Source organism: Alexandromys fortis, unplaced genomic scaffold, assembly GCF_014885135.2.
Source record: "Alexandromys fortis isolate MF-2015 unplaced genomic scaffold, M_Fortis_MF-2015_v1.1 scaffold_17, whole genome shotgun sequence".
Classification (NCBI taxonomy): Eukaryota; Metazoa; Chordata; class Mammalia; order Rodentia; family Cricetidae; genus Alexandromys; species Alexandromys fortis.
In genome coordinates, this window is record NW_026067896.1 from 9,448,641 (window position 1) to 9,467,613 (window position 18,973).

Sequence of the window (18,973 nt, forward strand, 5' to 3'; positions counted from 1 at the left end):
TCTTTTAAACATCCCCAAATTTCTCAAATTATGTATTTTACTATTGCTTCTTCTTATTATATCAAAATACTGACTTTACTGATTTTTTTTTCTAGCTTAATGTTTCTCTGTCATTTTTTGGTTTTAACATAACCAAGTTATTACTTGTAATCTGCAATATTTCCGTGTTATGAATCAACACGATGTGCCATAAACATTGCAATTTCCACTGTCACCAATCACTGCATATTTTATAACAAATAATAATAGCCAATCAATCGCAATGTCTATATCTTGTTTTGTGACACTGAGCAACCTATAATTACTTCCTTCAGTGGCCAGAAACTTGCATGAGAAATATGAGTGTCACAAAGACAGAAGATATAAAATAAAGTTGGTGTGACAAGGTTGAAGGGACATATAAGTCATCTTCTACAAGGATGTAGCTAAAAAGTGTTTTCTAAAGAAACAAAAAACATATATCAATACAAACTAAGTATATGCAAAGTTTTTCTAATTTGTTTTCATATTTAGGAAATAATAAACACATTTCCTTAGAAAAACATGAGGTTTTTTGTTGTAGATTTCTATCAATACATGAAAAAATTAAATTTTATCTTTTTTCCTTATTAAAAAAAGGAAATGTGAGAGGATGATATCTTTAATCACAGTAAGTGAAGAGAATAGGAAATAAGTCTGACTTCTGATTTCAGATGTTCCAATAAGAAGGGGCATATAAAGGGGTAAGTGAGGGTAGATATAATCAACTTTCATTGTATACATATATGGAATTTTAAAGTAGATATTTTTAAATTAAGGTGCTTTTCTTATTTTACAGTCTAATTGAATAAAGACATTCTGCAATAAATGTCTGCTGGTACTCAGAGATGTCTTGACAATTGGTTTTGCCATGTAAAGCATTTTAATATCATTCCTGAGTGTTTCAATGGGAGAAATTTTGAACACATTATTTAACAGCCTATAGGTTTTCATCACAGTATTTGGTATAAGACTTCCAGTTCAACAAATAGCATTATAGATGACAATCCAAAGATTTACATTTTACCAAAATATGTATAAGGACACTTCCCAGAGGAGAAAAAAACTAGAGTGTAAGTTGCAGACAATAATATAACCAATATGTTGAAACTGCAGAGAAACAATTTATGATTTAGTTGAAATTCTAGCATACACTAAATTGCAACTGTAGTATGCTAAATCGTGCTCAGTACCCTGCCAAAGCTAATTATCTTGTAAAGTGTTTAACTTATTTTTACTGCGTAGCTTACTGGGAGAACCTTGCTGATTATGTAGTACAGAATAAATCTATTACTATTATTAATAATAAAACTAATTATGTGATAATTATTTCATGATCTGACATTATCGTGTGTGTTCTAAATATATAACATGAGAAATTAATTCTTCTTCAGCAGCTCGGTGACATTTAGAGTCTCAAATGGTGTAATTTACTGCGTAATACCTGATGTCTTAAGACTTCTGCATTTTGTTGGGATAAACACTTTTTTCCTAGAATATTCTCTCTGAGTGCAATTTATCACAGAATCATAGCAAGTAGTATAAAATGAGAAATATAATTATAGCTCTACACTTAACATCATCATTCCCTTAATTTCTGTTCATACTTTGCTTTTGTGTATCATGTGAAAATTGCAGGTTTAATTTAAAGTGTTCATTATTTTTGTTGTTTAAGGATAGCTAGAATTTATTATGAATTTATCCTCTCTTATTTCCATCAGCACAAAGTATAAGAGAAATGAAGAACTTCTGAAGCTTCAGATTTGTTTCCACCTTTTATGTACTATTATGTGACTTTAAAAAAAAATCAGAGATCAATAAAACTGGACTGGCTCATGCAGGATTTAGCATAGTCTATCTTCTCCTAATTTCATATTCAGATTATGTTTGCAACTGAAACACTATGCCTTAAATAATTTATAATGAATAATTTAATTTCCCCCAGCACATAGTACTAGTGTTCTGCTTTGAGTGTGAAATGTCCCCAACAGGAACTTTTGGAGACGTCATCTTTAGTTGTTGGGTGACACTTTAAAAGCAATATTTGTAATTTTGTAATTCGTAGAAGGTAGAGTCAGTGATTATAAATAGCATGACAAAAAAAACAGCATGGAGTTGGAAAGCTGGTAAATTAAATTCCAGGTTAACTGTATCATGTAGGAAGGCACAGCGACAGAATTGTAGACATCTGGTCCCATCACGAGCCACAGTCAAGAAAACAGAGAAATTAATCTCTCATGCTGCTGCCTTACCTGTTTCCATCTCATTTCTTCTAACGTTCTAGTGTTCCATAAAGTTGATAATATCCTGCCAAGGCAATGGTGTCACTGAGAGTGGAGTATGTCTTCCTGCATCTACGAATAAACAAGATGATACCCGTAGACGTGTTCCCACACTAATCCCATTCAAGTAATTCCTTAACTGAAACACTCCACTCAGGCAATTTTAGGATTTGGCAAGTTGATATCTGCAATTAAGTTGCATCTTCTTCAGTACATTTGAATCTGTAACAATGATTTGCTACTTAAATTATTCATTTTTTGTTTGTTTGTTTGTTTTCCAGACAAGGTTTCTCTATAGCTTTGAAACCTGTCCTGGAACTAGCTTTTGTAGATCAGGCTGGCCACGAACTCACAGAGATCAGCTTGCTTCTGCCTCCCGAGTTCTGGGATTAAAGGCCTGAGCTACCACCGTTTGTCCTTAAATTATTCTTGACCTTATGCTGTTTCCTGAGCAAAAACTTAGAAGAAAAAAGTGAGTGGGAAGAATGGCAGACATGCCCACTACTGCCCTGAATTTTGGTACTGTGAATAGTATACATTCTCTTGCTTCTCTAACTTTTCTATTGACTCCCCATGGGAGCCCTGGGAGGAGCTGATGGTGGGTGGGCTAGAGTGAAGAAAAGGGGAGTGGGAGAAAGGTGGGAAGAACTGTGGTTGGAATGTGAAATAAAGAAAATTACCGAGCTTCGGGCAAGGGCTGGAGGTTAAAATACACAAACACACACACAAACAGAGAGACAGCGACATGGGTCATCCTTGAATTCCCCAAGAATGTTTCCTTTATTGTGTTCAGGGGCAGATTATATAGAGATAGCCATGCCCTAGCCAAACCCACCAGAAACCACTCTCCTACCATCAGGAACTCCTGAAGGTCTCCTGCTCAGAGCAGCTGTAGGCACTCACTCAGATCAGTGGATAACAAGAAATTCAGGATATGGGGTCTCACTGCTCACAACAAGCAACAAATGCTATTACCTGCTGAATCAATGCTTTAACCCCATATAATGTGTTTTGATCAAATACACTCATATTCCTTCTTCTTCAATTCTGTTATATCCTTTGTACCCATTATTATCTTTTAACTTAATATGTTTGAGTCCACTTAGTGACGTGTATTCACGAGTGGGTAGATAGAACCATCTAATAGACTACAGGCAGTGTCTCACAGCCAAGTTTAAATTTTTGAACCATTAGTATGTGGCAATAACCTGCAGTTCTCTAATTAGACAAGGCTGACAGGAGAGAGTGAAAGCATTGCTTTGTATTTTAAACCTAACAACCACTTTGGTTCAGTAAGGTTATGTATCTTAGAAGAGAACATATTTCTGCTATGTTATTCAACAAACATAATTCTTAATGGCATTGTAAATATTTATAATTATACCTACAGGTAAGTTTAGCTTTTAGCAATCTATTCTTTTCTGGCATCTGAGATAAAGGTGAAGGGCAAGACCTAAACATATTTATTCTAGGATTTAGCCTTGTATAAGAACTACGTTTAGCAGTCATTTTCTGTGGGTTCTACAGTGCAGTTTGTATCATATAGAGTCAAGTAGTCTATGTAAGAGTAGTTTCTTGCCTAAATGGCAAAGTCCAAAAGGAGCTTCTTCAATGCCCATCATCGTCTTGAAGTAATTGGTGCTGCCAGTAGCAGATATGTCTCACTTTTGAGAAAAGTCTACATTCTTAAAACATTTTAAATGCTATGTTCTATAGGTCTTTGAAGTATTTGAGATTACCTATCCATATGAATTATATCTTTGCATATCATATAATATGAGTATAAGTTTCACTATTATAGATGACTATTAATTTGTATTTCTTGACTATATATTACATTTTAAATGAGCTGCATAAATATAATACCATAAACCAGAGTAGAAACATACATGTAGTGTAACAAATTTATCCTTAAACTTGTATCAATAAACCAAAATCCATACTAAAATGAAGTACTTTTCTATATCATATCCCCTTTTTTCTTCACAAAGAGACTTGTTATGACCATTAATTATTTACAATCAATCTCTTTAAATGAAAACAAGAATTTATGAACAATATTTTGGGTATTTGAACATAGTTTTTTTTTAATGTTTTACCTGCTAATTGGGGGTGCTGGTAATCTTCTGGGGATCCTGAGAAAATTTATAATTATGATTAAAACTTGATTGTAGTAGTCTGTGAGGATGCATCATCCCAACCAGTAGTTTTGAAGATTTTTGGATGTTGGATTACCTGGGTCATTGTTTCCATCAGAGATTTTTAGGGGTCTTGCTTCATCAAGATACATTAGCCTGTAAGGAATCCATAGATTTTCATCTTCAATGGAATCAAAAGCAGAACCTCTTTTTCAAAAAACAAATCCTTGGCCCAAAATCTGCAAGTCAAGATACCTTTAGATGGTTTAGTTTAGCAGCTCCTGTAATCATATGTCTCTCTGCAGCAAGAACATTAACAGTGGAAATCAAAGGAAACGCAATAGTATGCATAAACCACACTCTCTTTGTATTTTTCATTTTTACATGGGTTATTGTTAAATTACTTTTACTGTCTCTTTAAAGACTTTTAATTTTTTAAACTATTTAATTTTATAACATCTTATATCTTTTTTTGTTGTTTGTTTGTTTTTTTGAGACAGGATTTCTCTATGGTTTTGGAGCCTGTCCTGGAACTAGCTCTTGTAGACCAGGCTGGTCTCGAACTCACAGAGATCTGCCTGCCTCTGCCTCTGGAGTGTTAGGATTAAAGGCGTGCGCCACCACCGCCCGGCTCCATTTTTCTTAAGCCTATGTACTTTTTTAAACACACTGTGACCCACTTAGAAGTCTATTTTTGTCTGTATCTGTCTTTATTATTGATCTGTAATCCGTTTTTGATCACTACTTTAAACTGCTAAGTGGGTGGCTAGGACCAGAGTGCCCACTTTGGTTGTTGGTTAGGCCCTGGTTGACTTCCAACGTGGTGGAGGTACATTTACTGCCAGTTCTGGGAGCCACACTTACTGCCCTAACTCTGGAAAGCAGTGAGCGCATCACCACCAAGTAACTGGCAACATGCTGCCCATTAGCCCCATTCAACCGATGTGTAGCAAGACCTCCTGAGTCATCCATGCCACCATCAGGAACTAGGATGCAAACTCTTAAAGAGCACATCTGCAAAAAGAGTGTATATGAAAAAAAAAATGCAACAGCCAAAAAGCCACTTATGACTCTGTTTATGTGTGTTTAAAGACTTTTTTTTTTTAAGATTTCCCAGGCTTTATGTGAATGCATATGCCTTGCCTGGGCACCATTTGTAACTGGAAGCTTCTCTCTCAAATGCCAGTTCACAAATAACCATTCAGAGCCTTAATATTAATTACAAACTGTTTTCCCTATTAGATCAACTTAAATTAACCAATTTCTAGTATTTTACCATGATGTTTTTCATTTATTAACTCATATCTTCCTTTTCTGGTAGCTGCCGGCATCCAGTCTTTGCCTGGATTTCCCTTCTGGCTTTATTCTTCAGGGCCATTGGTTAAATCAGCTTCTTTGTTAACCAATGGTAATAAAACATATTCACAGCATTTAAAAAGGCATCCCTTTTATCACCTATGAACTTGTCTTTTTCAAGTGTTCTACTCCTTAGATTTTAAACTGCTGGTTAATTACATTCAGTTTTGGAAAATGAGAGGAAAATGTTACATGTATGCTATGAATACCATTGGTTGACAAACTGTCTTAGGCCTGCACAGGGCAGAATAGAGGTAGGCAAGGAAAACTAAATTGAATGCTGAGAGAAAGAAGGCATATTAAGTAAGAAGCCATGTAACCCTACCTAAGACAGATGCCATAACTTTACACAGTCAGCCACAGCCTTGTAGCTATACACAGACTAATGGAGATGGTTGACTTAAGATATGAGTTAGCCAAAAATATGCTTAAGCTGTTGGCCAAACAGTATTGCAAATAATGTGGTTTCTGTGTGATTAATTTGGACCTGAGCAGACAGGAACAAATAAGCAACCTCCCAAAATAAGTGTGTTGGGCTACTCTGTGTTATTAGCTTCCAGCCATGTGTGGGGAGTTTGAAGGCAGTATGAACATGATGATAGACAAGAATACAGTAGCCAAGACGTCTGTCAATTTCACTCCCAACAGCAATAGACCTAAGCTGGGCCATATGTTTACTTTCATGCCGTATCTTGTCACAGGAGTATGTACATTCCCCAAGTATATGAATAAATGAGTGGATAAAAATTGCTTGAAATATATCAAATTCTTATCTTAACATTGTATTTCTTCCATGCCTTATTTATTTTAAAATGATATATAACATTGTCCTAAGAAACAATTTTATTTCCTCTGAAGAGGAAGCCTAGTAGTTCCCCAGGTGAATGTAAACTTGATTCATAATTAATCTAGTCAGCATGTTCTGCCCTCTAAACACAGACGAGATAAAAATCTAAGTTGTTTCTTTCTGTGATACTTACAGACTTAAGAAGTAGCTGATACTTCTGAACACATGGTTATGTCCATAAGATGTAGTACATCTGCTAATATGTTCGCAGATACAAATCATTCTTCTGCTATTTTCTGTCTATAGAACCTGGGGTAAAACTTATTTCTCCAAATCCCAATTTAATATAAAAAGTCTAACACAGATCTGGGGTACAAGGCAGGATTTTGTTGGATCAAATACAGAATCTAGCAGGTGTGCAGTTTATATTACTTTATTGATTCTTTGACTGACTGTATTTACTAAAACATGAAGGTGATAAATTGTTGATAACTGAAGATATTTTCACTGTTTTTGATTTATGTCATTAAGACTCATCGAATGCAGCATTTGATTTTATAATAGTTCTGTTCAGTGAAGCATGTATTCCAATGATTTAAGGTGCAATGTTGACTTCATCAGTACCATAAAACAAATAAAAGCTAACAAACAAAGCAAATTCCATAATGTGGAGTGTTGAAGTGATATTAAGTTATAGAAGAGAGACAATTTTACAGTGTTGTTTGGTAGCCTGCATCTTATCATATTTATATAATAGAAACCACATGAGCATTTTTTTTCTTATAGTCAGACACCTGAATGCCACTTACAGTAGTGCCTTCACATGAGGGTTTGCAAGAAGGCTTTGATTAAGGTGTTTGCTCAGGCTTCACTGATATCAAAGCTCAACTTGATCCACTGTCTCACTCAAGTAACTGTTGCCAGGACTCAGGTTCTCACTCTTTGATGCCTAGAGACATAGATTCTTGTCAGAAGTGACCCAGACATAAATCAGTTCAGAAAATGTCAGCTGGATTTCTGCATAATAAGCAGGCAAGAGAGTCACAGAGACCTAACTCTGTGACCTGGCCTCAAAGGAGTATCACATAACGCTACTAAATTAGAAGAGATGAATACATCTGGCTGACTTTCCAGAGGAGATGGTGACAAGGCTATGTATATCAGAAAGACAGGATTACGAGCAGCAGTTTCAGAGGCCGCTTTCCGTAGTATTAACCTTTGATTTCAACGCCGACTCCTTCCAGTCTATTCTCATTTACATCATTGTTAACCATCAGTTCACTGACATTTTCACTCACTTTATCTGTGTATTGGACTTCTTTGATTGTATTTGATTGTTGAGAGAGATAGAGAGGAAGAAATACAAGTGAGGAAGAATGAATACTGTTCGTATCTGCACATGTCAATGCAATGCCAGAGAAGGATATCTACTAGGTTACTTTTTCACTGCCGCATAATTCCTTTGAAACAAGTTCTTTCACTCCACCTGAAGCCTGTTCTCCTCTTTAAACTTCAGAGAAAAGACTTATATGTTGGTGGAAGACTGCTTGTTCGTTCCCAGCAGCTCAGACATGAAACAATCACTCAGACACTATATTATTTGCAATACTGTTTGGCCAACAGCTTAAGCTTTTTTCCCTTACTCTTATATCTTAAATTAACCCATTTCTATTATTTTATATTTTACTATGAGGCTCTTGGCCTACCTACAAGCAAGTTTCAGTGCATCTGTGTCTGGCGGGGCTACATGGCTTCTCTTTTACTCTGCCTTCTTTCTCCAAGCATTCAGTTTAGTTCCCCCCACCACGACTAAGTCTATTATGCCCTATCACAGGCCAAACAACTTCTTTATTCATTAATAAATATAAGCAACACATAGACAAAAGAACTTCCTACACCTCTTATATCTCTCCAAATAATCTTATTATTGTCATAATAACAATGCCTTCTGTCCTGAAAAACTACACCACTACGTAGTCATTGCTCTATCCATATAATTGAAAGCAGAGTTTCTTAAATATCTCTTTGTCTGAACTCTGCCTATGAATTGATCACTTACTGTTGCACTCCGGAGTGTTCTCTGATAAAATATGCTTAGAAGAAACTTCAATTTAATTTCAGAGCTAACAACAAAAAGTTCAGTAGGAATTACAGACATATTAGATAGATAGACACATATAGATTCCTCTATTTAAATATAAATCTGATTAATGTAATTTTATCTGGATTTATTTTCTTCAATAAAATGTTCTGTAATTAACTTTTCTGATCCTTATACACACAAAGAAGTTTAAAATTTATTTCTCTGCATAAAACATCACTTTTGTCTGTTGCCAATAACAGACAAAACCTTTTTTCTCCATTTGAATTACAATTTAACACCTTTGTAATAAGTATGTCTCAAGACAAATAAATATGTAAAACATTTCTAAACACAATTTTGCCTGACAATTAAATGGTTTAGGGATGTATTTATATTTTCTGGACAATTTGGAACCCTTTTTAATTTCTACATATCAATTCAATATAGCATTTATCATCAAATTCAAGTCTAAAAAATTAAAGGCATCAAATGATTAAATGATAGTACCATGTTATTGTTATTTACTACAATATATTATTATTGCAATGTACAATTGATGGCTTTTGACTCAGGTTTAAAGAACCCCCAACTGATCAAAGTGGGTAATTATTTAGTCAACAGCTTGATTTAATGGAAATATGGATACAGAATTTGATGAAGTTATACTTTTCTAATCCTTTGAACTTGAATTTCAGGACAATTATATCTGTGTATATGAAAGTAATAAAATGGAAGACAATAATATTATTGTTTCTACCCACTGTTTTGAAGGCAGTTGCTTTTCTACATTAAAGTCAAATGTGTATCATTGGTGATAACTCACAAAGAAGGAATATGAAGAAGTTCACATACATTTAAGAATTATTATTTGACATGCCTTTTAATTTCCAGGCTTTTATAATTAAAAATTTATAGCCAGTGTACCTTTATACTCCATAAATTGAAATTTCTGTTTATGTCATTGTGACATAAGATATAGTTGTAGATATGCATGAATAAATAATTAAGAGATAATTTTATCTGTGTGTGAGAGACAGAGGGAAGAGTGAATTATGTAGACTTATGTTGCTAGATAGTAAAGAATACAATTATCTGATTGGTAGACCAGATAAAGCAAATTTGATCACCACTGGTAATTATTGTAGCAATATATATTTTAGGCAAAACACATTAGTAGATATAAACTTAGTGATAAAGAACTAATGTGAAGTATGATATGCATATAGCATATATGCATAAAAGATGCTTATTAATTTAATAAAAATACATTAGTTTGAATTTGAAAATCTGGCAGACATTATTTTAATTGGTGATTATTTAAATAATACTTTAGCAATAGTTGAATGGACTGCTATAACAATCTTCCTAAAGGAAAGAATAAAATAAAACACTTCATCATTTCTGTGCAATTGCTATATTGCAGCATCTGAATCTTTCAGGAGGAAGTTGTCTCATTTAACAGATGGGATGTTGATTTGTGGAAGCATTTGACATTAGGTAGTGTAGTGTTGAGGTTGATGCTACTGGAGTAAAAAATATCTGCTACCTGCAGTGCCAAAGAAAGGGAGGTAAAGAAGAAATCAAGGTTTGGACAAGAAAGAACAAGTGACAAACGTATTCTGCCATTCAGCTTTCATGAGTGCATTATAGGGCAAGGAAGAAAGGAATAGGAACAGTGTGTAAGTGACTGGTCTCAGTGAGATCAGTGGCCTTAGTCTGCAGGAGTATCCTGTAGTTCCATCTTCTCCTCCCTGAAATGGCTTAGATGTGATTCAGTTCATCAATACACAGCTAGGGAAGCTCTAGATGGAGTAGTTATAAAAAAAGAAAAGAACTTTTCAAAGGGGTCCTTTGATTATTTTTCAGAATTTAAGACTTTGGGCTCTGACTTCTCTCCAGTCAGCTAGTATTCAAGCCCAAGAGGTAAGACTTTAGAGATGAACAATTGTTGTTATATTTTTAAATGGACATGCTATCAAACAACATTATAAACATGTATGTTTGTAGCTGTGGGACAATGGTCTTGTGCTCTCTAAAGGTTTGTAGGTTGCACCGGTTTAATAAATTGCTGATTGGCCATGCAGGAAGTATAGGTGGGGTGACCAAGCAAGAAGTATAGGCGAGGTGATTAGAATAGGAGAATTCTGGAAAGAGGAAAGGATTAATTTGTAGTCATTATCCAGACACAGAGAAAGCAAGATGAGAATGCCTCACTGATAAAAGGTACCAAGCCACATGAGTAACACAGGCAAGAGTTACAGGTTAATGTATATGGGATTTCCCTCTGTATGCTGTGAATCTCATTGGTTAATAAGGAACTGCTTTGAGCTTATAACAGAACTAGGGGAACAGAGCTAGGCGGGGAAAGCTAATCTGAATGCTGGGAGTGAAAAAGTGAAGCCATGGCAGAAATGCCTTTAAATTTTCCTGCTTCATGAAAAAGTCTACCAGATACTATGGGCCTTTATGCTGAAGATGCATGCCCCAATGGTACAAAAAGACTTTGGGTGACTGTCTAGTGAGAAGTCTCTGCAATTCTAGAGTTTTGAAAGTTGCTTACAATGAACTTAGATAATATTGTATCCTTCTAAGGTCTTTGATAGGGTTGAAGAATTTATAGTTATAGTTTTCCTTAGATATGATAAAAGATAAAGTAGATATAAATATTACAGCTATAAATCTTGCTTGATACCCATTTTGTCATATGTAATTTTACTATGTTACACTTAAAAACTTCCTTTTTATTTAAACAGAAAAGGGGAGGTGATGTGGAATTCCCCTCTGTATGCTGTGAATATCATTGGTTAATAAAGAAACTGCTTTGGGCATAGAGCAGAGCTATAGGGAAACAGATCTAGGTGTGTAAAACTAAGCTGAATGCTGGAAGAGAAAAGGGAGAGACAGAGGGAAGACATGTAACACCATAGGAGAAGATGGAATTTTAGCCCATAAGCACCCACATGGTGATTCACAGATTAATAGAAATGGGTTAAATTAATATGTAGGAGTCACCCAATAAGAATCTAGAGCTAATGGGCCAAGCAGTTATTTAATTAATACAATTTCTGCATGATTATTTTGGGGATAAACAGCTAAAAAACCAACAACTGGCCTCCTTACTATAAATGTATACCTCTGTGTGTTTCTTTAAGACTGAACAGCTGTGGGACCAGGTGGTCCTTTCTTGTCTGCTTTAATTCAGTGTATATAAATTTACCTGTACAAAAGGAAGGTAGACAGAATTCCAGTACTCATGGGTAGGGTATCTCAAGTCCTGGCACCTTAGAAAAATAATTGACACTCGACGGCTACTGAGGGAAGTGAAATGACTCCCTTTGGGTTACTAATAGGTTGTTCTTGTGGATAGTAGATAATCACATACAAATGTGCATATGACCAGCCATACTTGGACTGGAGGATGATCAGTAATAAAGTCAATAAATAAATGACACAGAAACTAAAGAGACGCCTCATCATTTAAGAATATGCATTACTCTTCTGGAACAGTTCCAAGAAATCCCAGGCCTCCCTCTGGTCTTTAAACACATTTGATAAGCCTAAACACATATTTTCACATAAAAATAATAAATAAATAAGAAAATCTTTAAAAATATAAAGCTGTGATGGAGGTGCGTAGATTGGAATCTATAAGAGTAAGAGGAAGGTAGTGGTATATGAGTATTTCCATATGTTATATGAATGGATAGAGATTTCAAACAATATTATTAAAAATACAGAAAACAAATTATAGCTAATATTTTTGAACATGTGATGAGAAGATTGTAAATATAAAAATGAACAATCTAGAACAATTAGAGCTGTAACAGTGGCATCAGTCATTTGGATACATATAGAAAGGTGCTATAAAATGAATAAACTGTATTTCATAAAAACTCCCAGTCATTAACAGAAAAATGACAAACTATTCTAATTTGTACGACTTCTGTGGTTTTCATTAGAAATATTGCAACTATTTTTCTTAATAGAATGTCATGCAAAAAGTTAGGTAGGATCTCATCTTTTTCATTCCATTATTTCTCAGTTGGGACACAGTTAAAGAGGAACCATGGTGTGAGAATTTCAGGCTATGGGAACAGAGAATTACCTTAACAGGTCTCTGAGCGCGGGATGCTCTCTCATGGGTACAGAAACGATGCCTCCTTGGTGGTGTTTTTAAATCTGTTCCAGAGTGAAGGTTTGCCAATTCAGTTAAGACACAGAAATTTCAAAGCAGAGGCAGTATTTTTATGTCCATTTTTACACACTAGAATGAATCAGGAGGAAGTTCTGCCTAGACAGTTCCTATAGATTTCTTGATCTGTCAGTCCCTCTTTATGAGGGATTGTTTGCAAAGCCGGGAGCTTCCAAAAGGAGATACAATTGATTAGCTTAGTGAGAAAGCTTTATATGTTTTAACTCCTAGGGCCAGAAGAATGTGGCTGCAATCATTTCATGCTGAAATACAAGGTGAGCCAATAAAAAGTGACAAAAGTTAAGTAAGCGAGAGAGTCTCAGGAATTACTAATTTTTCAGCATTTATCAGAATAAATAGATGTATCTATTAATGGCAACAATTCACTAATCACCAGGTCATATTTTAATCTCCTTATATAATGTTGTTCCATGGTTATTATCAAAACTTTTAAATGCTACATGGAGTTAATGTTTTTACATTTTGTTTCCCATAGAAGTGATTTATTTATTTATTTATTTATTATTTATTTATTTATTTATTTATTAAAGATTTCTGTCTCTTCCCCACCACTGCCTCCCATTCCGCCCCTCCCCCAATCAACTCCCCCTCTCTCATCAGCCCAAAGAGCAGTCAGGGTTCCCTGCCCTGTCGGGAGTCCAAGGACATAGAGGACAAAGAAGTGATTTTAAAAAAATTAATTGGCTTACTTTATTAGAATTGGATTAGAGCATGATAGTCTAAGATTTCTCTGCAACAATTCTGAGTGCATCGAAAATTCATTTAGAAAATGTTGGCTATTATTTGTATCTCAAATATAGTCTACAAGCTCCTCCTTTGAAAATCTGAAATCAGTTTAATGTGCTGTCCTGAAGATCATGGCATTCCTATATAGACTGTGTGAAGGACAGGGCTACAAACATTGAGACTTCAGAGTTCTACTCACACCTCCTCCATTGCTAATGCTTCCTGCCCTGCCAAATAAAATATGAAACAAACCTAAATCAGTGCCTAATTCTGAGGCTGCCCCACTATAGATAACTCATCATGATGAATTCAGATATTCTTAGACTATAAACTAATATAAAGTTCACTTTCTAGTTGCTTTCTTAAGGAATTTCATCAAAGCAAAAATAAAGCAATTTAGATCACCATTTTACTCATCTCAAAAATCACAAGGATCTGAATAAACATTCCATTTGAATATGTAGCAAGATTTCTAGAAAAGGAGGATAAAAAATTAAAAAATCTCTGTTGGGGATAATATTATGATATCAAGTTGTGTTAGGTATGAAATAGCAATATCAAAATTCTAATTCTAAGCTGGATCCCTAACTCCCATCAATTAATTAAAACAATTATACTTGATCCTATATGTCTATTGTTTTTATTATGTCCACTATTTAAAATGAAAATACCAGTGATTTTTTTTTTGTTGGATCAGACTTAAGATTTGGAAGTACTCTATTAAATATTTTATATTGCCCAAATCACTAAAGAGCAGAACATTTTAGAGAAAAAAAGGTTATCTTAGTATTTATCTGAGGTTTGACCATATTCTTCAAAAACATGCCTAAACTGATAAAGGTAGAAAAATGGAATCCAAGTAATATTTTTACCTAAACTAGAGGACATACATGTGTCCCTAGCTCACTTGCTGTTTACTCTCTATATTCTGCTTATATTGTTGGGAACAAATGTACTATTGTCTTTCAAAATACATAGCCAGTCTTGTAACATCTAAAATCCAAATTTTAATAAATTTAAAAAATTAACAAAATGTTGCTGACCACTAAAGTGTTACATCTCAATTCTCTACAATTCTAATCACTAACAACTCAAGGATACTATGATAATTTGATTGTAAATCATACATTAGTTAATGCATCTGGGTGGAATGAGGAAGAGTTTACAAAGTCTGAAACAAAATAATATTTGTCAGGACTATAAGTACCAAAATTGTTTTATTCTATTGAAAAAAATACATATTTATTAATATTGGAGAGACAAGAAACCTGATTAGTACATAAAGTGGAATTTCAATTCAGTAGATATTAAGATTTGATAGGAATCCTAGGAGATCATTTGAAACAATAATGCTTCTGCTTTGTCTTATATACAAAAAATAATTGTAAAAAAAATAAACATTTAAGGAGGGTGTGGTTGGACTTCCTCGGTAATCTGTAATTGCATCACTCAAATTAGAAACAAGGTGTTTAGGAATATAAAATCTTCCATGGATTCATAGTAACACTGACATTAGTTAGGGATACAAGAAACTGTGACTGTACAAGTGTGACCCAACAAGGGATGAACGGATGCTTAAAGAAATCCCACACTAGTTCGGAACTGAGAAATAAATAGTTATTTATTTACAAATGAGCAGTCGGTGAAAAGGAGCAAGGGACAGGAGAAAGGAGGCAGATGAAGGTTCAGTATCCACGCATATAGTATGAGGCCACACCCCAGTAGGTGGGTAATTACAAGCTGCTAATCTTCCTATAGCACCTCCCCCTTTTGTTTAAATAAGAGAGATCTAAGCCTAATACAGAATTTTATATGATAAGAACAAATATCCTATTCTAACTAGCTTAAGTCTTGTAAAAAAAAAAAAAAGTGCAACAAATGAAAGAGACAACTGGCTACCTGAGCAATAACCTAAAGTCTCATTTGCAACGTTGAACCAACTCTGGCTAAGGCCTAGAGTAACTGACAGACCATTTTCAAAGGCAAGAAAATTTTCAAAACTGTCTTACACTGTCTTGGCAAGATTTGACAGTCCTGCTTATCCATTTCCTGATACTATATATCTTGTCAGTGGTTGAGGCATGGGCATTTCTTTGCCCAAAGACCAGTTTTGCCAAGAAGAAAACAAGTTCCAGGTGGAGTGTTTTTGGTGCTCAACATTCTCTTGGGAATAGATCAGTGCTGCCAGGAGCACTTTAACAGAACTCTAAGTTATTTAAATGCCATTTTCTACAGCTCTTTGAAGTGGTTCATGATTATCTATCTATGCAGAATATAATCTTTATGTATTTAAAGAGCCTGATTAGTCTAACTACAATTATGACAAACATAGATGACTATTGATCTATAATTCTTAATACTTATATATCTTAAAGATATTGCCAAAATGAGAAGGGGCAAAGGAGAGAACTTCTAAACATTTGGATTAAAATTCACTAAGTAGATTATTGTAAAATGCAAATAATATAGTTAGGATTGTACTATATCTAGCTGTAAGAAAAAGAAAAGGCAAGAAAGAGACTTTTTATACATTTAAATTAAAATTTACAAAATGATGCATCACACAAATGCAAACAATAAAAAAGGGTTGTTGTATACCTAACCTCAGAAGTAGAAATCTGGATACATATGTGTACAAAATTTCAAAATGTAAAATGAAAAGTATCAGATGGTTACCTGTGAATATTTTATAAGATAGCGGACTACATTTAGATTTTTTTTAAATTACATGAAAGTTTATAACTCACCATGAAACAAACGGTAGCAATAATTTAACTGCTCAATGAGGAAAACATTGATAAAGAATACATGTATAAAATAGTATTTTACCCATATCATCAAATAAATATACTTTCAACTTTAAACTGAAATATAAAGTGCTATTTATTTTAGTATATTATTTGAGAATACTTGTTTAGTCAAATAAGTGAAGCACATGACTAAAAAGTACTTTGTGATATGCATAGATGGGGTAAAATATTTTTAAAAATTAAGTGTTCAAATCTATAGAAATAGAGAATGCTATAGTAGTTACTACATCAGTAGAAAGAGAATGTAGGCTGTAGTACACAGTATAGCCATTCAGGTAAGACAAATATAGTGATGTAGTGACTAACTGGAGCACTATAGCAATGAATTGCTACCGATTTTATAATTTTGATGATGTCATAAACACACAACAAGGGATGATATGCTTGTTAATTTAAGAATTTTTTAAAATTTCATTGCTCCATTTTCTTTGTTCCCTTCAAAGCCTCCTAAATAGTCTTTTTTGCATCTTTGGGCAATTTTCCGGTTTCCATTTTTCATTATTATTTGCTGCGTAAGTATAATATATTATATATTTTTTTCAGTAAAACAATCATTTTGTTATCTATAATTATTCTAAAACATCATCCTTAAAACGCATGAGCAAATCCAACTGAAAAGTACTACACATTAATGGTTCACATTTTAGACCTGCGAGAATATAACTCCATTAAGATCTCTTTACTATGTAGAATGAATTTAGTAATGGTGTGTGCTTTTAAAGAAGGAAACTTTTTTTTTTATTTCTATTTTCTGAACGTTTAAGACTGTTTCTTACCAAATACATTCACTATGTAAAACAATCATGGCAGTGTTGAAAAGAAATAGCCTATGTCCCAAGACAATATCGTGGATATAAAAGTTATATGTAACCAGCCATTAAAATAATTTGATTATTGATAATATATATATATATATATATATTCTTTCAAGTTGTCAGTAAAATTACGTGAATATATTTACTAGTTTATACTTCATGCAAAAAGTCCACAATGCAATGCATTATGGAAATTAAATAAACAATTCAACTTTTGAGTATAAACCATGACTAAGAAGCAAATAGGAATTATTAAAGTATAAAAGGTTTCTTGAAACGCAGGTCAAAATATTCCAGCCCAAGTCCATGTATGTGTCGATAGAGGGCTAGATTTCAGTCATGGCAGATTACTGACAGGAAAACCTAAAAGACTCTAGAAACTATGTAACAAATAAAGAAAAAAAGCATACTCAGACTCTAAAAGCATGTAAGAGAAACAGGATATTATATCCTTGCTTTGATTAAAACTGAGTGACAATAGCAATGGTGAAGGCTGTTTTAATAGTAAACCTGGACATCAACAAAATTTTTTTTATAACTCTAGACTTGCTGAATTGTTTGATAATGCTAGTTGATGGTTCCGGACTTTTACAATATCTGGGAACAAATACTCATAAACTATGAAAGACATTTCCCTGACGTAGTATAGAAAAAGTGCCTGTGAATCAATGAATGTTTCCATAATCAATACTTAACGTGTATGAATCAACACTGTGTTCATAATTTTATAGTTCAGATTCATGCATTTGGTATACGATGGAAGGGACTTGATTGAAATTTACTTTGGTTATTCATTAGCAGAAACTCGGTTTTTCGACTTGTAATGTTAAGGAGATTCAAAGTTTTAACTTTATTACTTGTGTGATTGCGTAAATGTTCTCCAACTACACTGTTCGGTAAAGATATTGATAATAATAGTCTCGTGACTATTTGTTATTCAAGTGAATATGTAATTGTTCGATGTGTTTTAAAGACACAATTCATTTCCTGAAAGGAAAAACAACACGATTTTCTAAATGAAATTGAAATGAGTTCATTTTAGAATCACAGGGAAATTGCAATGAATCCTTAATAAGCAGTATGTGATTTACTCGGTGGTTAAAACCCCTGAGCAGACTGCATCCCCTTTGTCAACTAGCTTGTGTAAAACCTGCCTTCTCTCCTTTCCGTTTTACTTGCTGCCTGTCCACCTTCCTGGGCTTTCCTGCCAACTGACTTACAACTGTCAAGATGTGAAAAATTGCTGCTTTCACTTAGAGAATTTCTCCTGCCCTCTAAATCCCCAATCTGTACACGACTGTCTGATTCTAGCCTCAAGGCTTCATGGGATATTTTGTCAGCACCGTTCGGCTAGGCTGAACAAGGAGACAGGTTTGCCATTTCCAAATTTATAAACATTTACAACTTCATATTTTCAGCACATTCCTTTCGTTTTTGTTCAGCGAGACCTCTCATCCTTTTTTCATGTATATTTATCTTTTCTGACTTAGGTTTGTGTTAGAGGGTTTGAGGGAAACTTTTTCTTGGCTCAATATTGCAGCTCAGCAGTGGGTCTTGTAATTATGGGGGAAACAACATTTTGTCACAGCATATGGATAAACAAGAAAATAGAGAATTTTCATTAACTGGTTTATTTATTTAGTTGAAGAATACACATAGTGATAGAATAAGTGCATTTTAGACAAAGAACTCTCAAGAAAATTCACTAAAAATTTTATTGTGTATTATTGTTGTTGATATTTTGC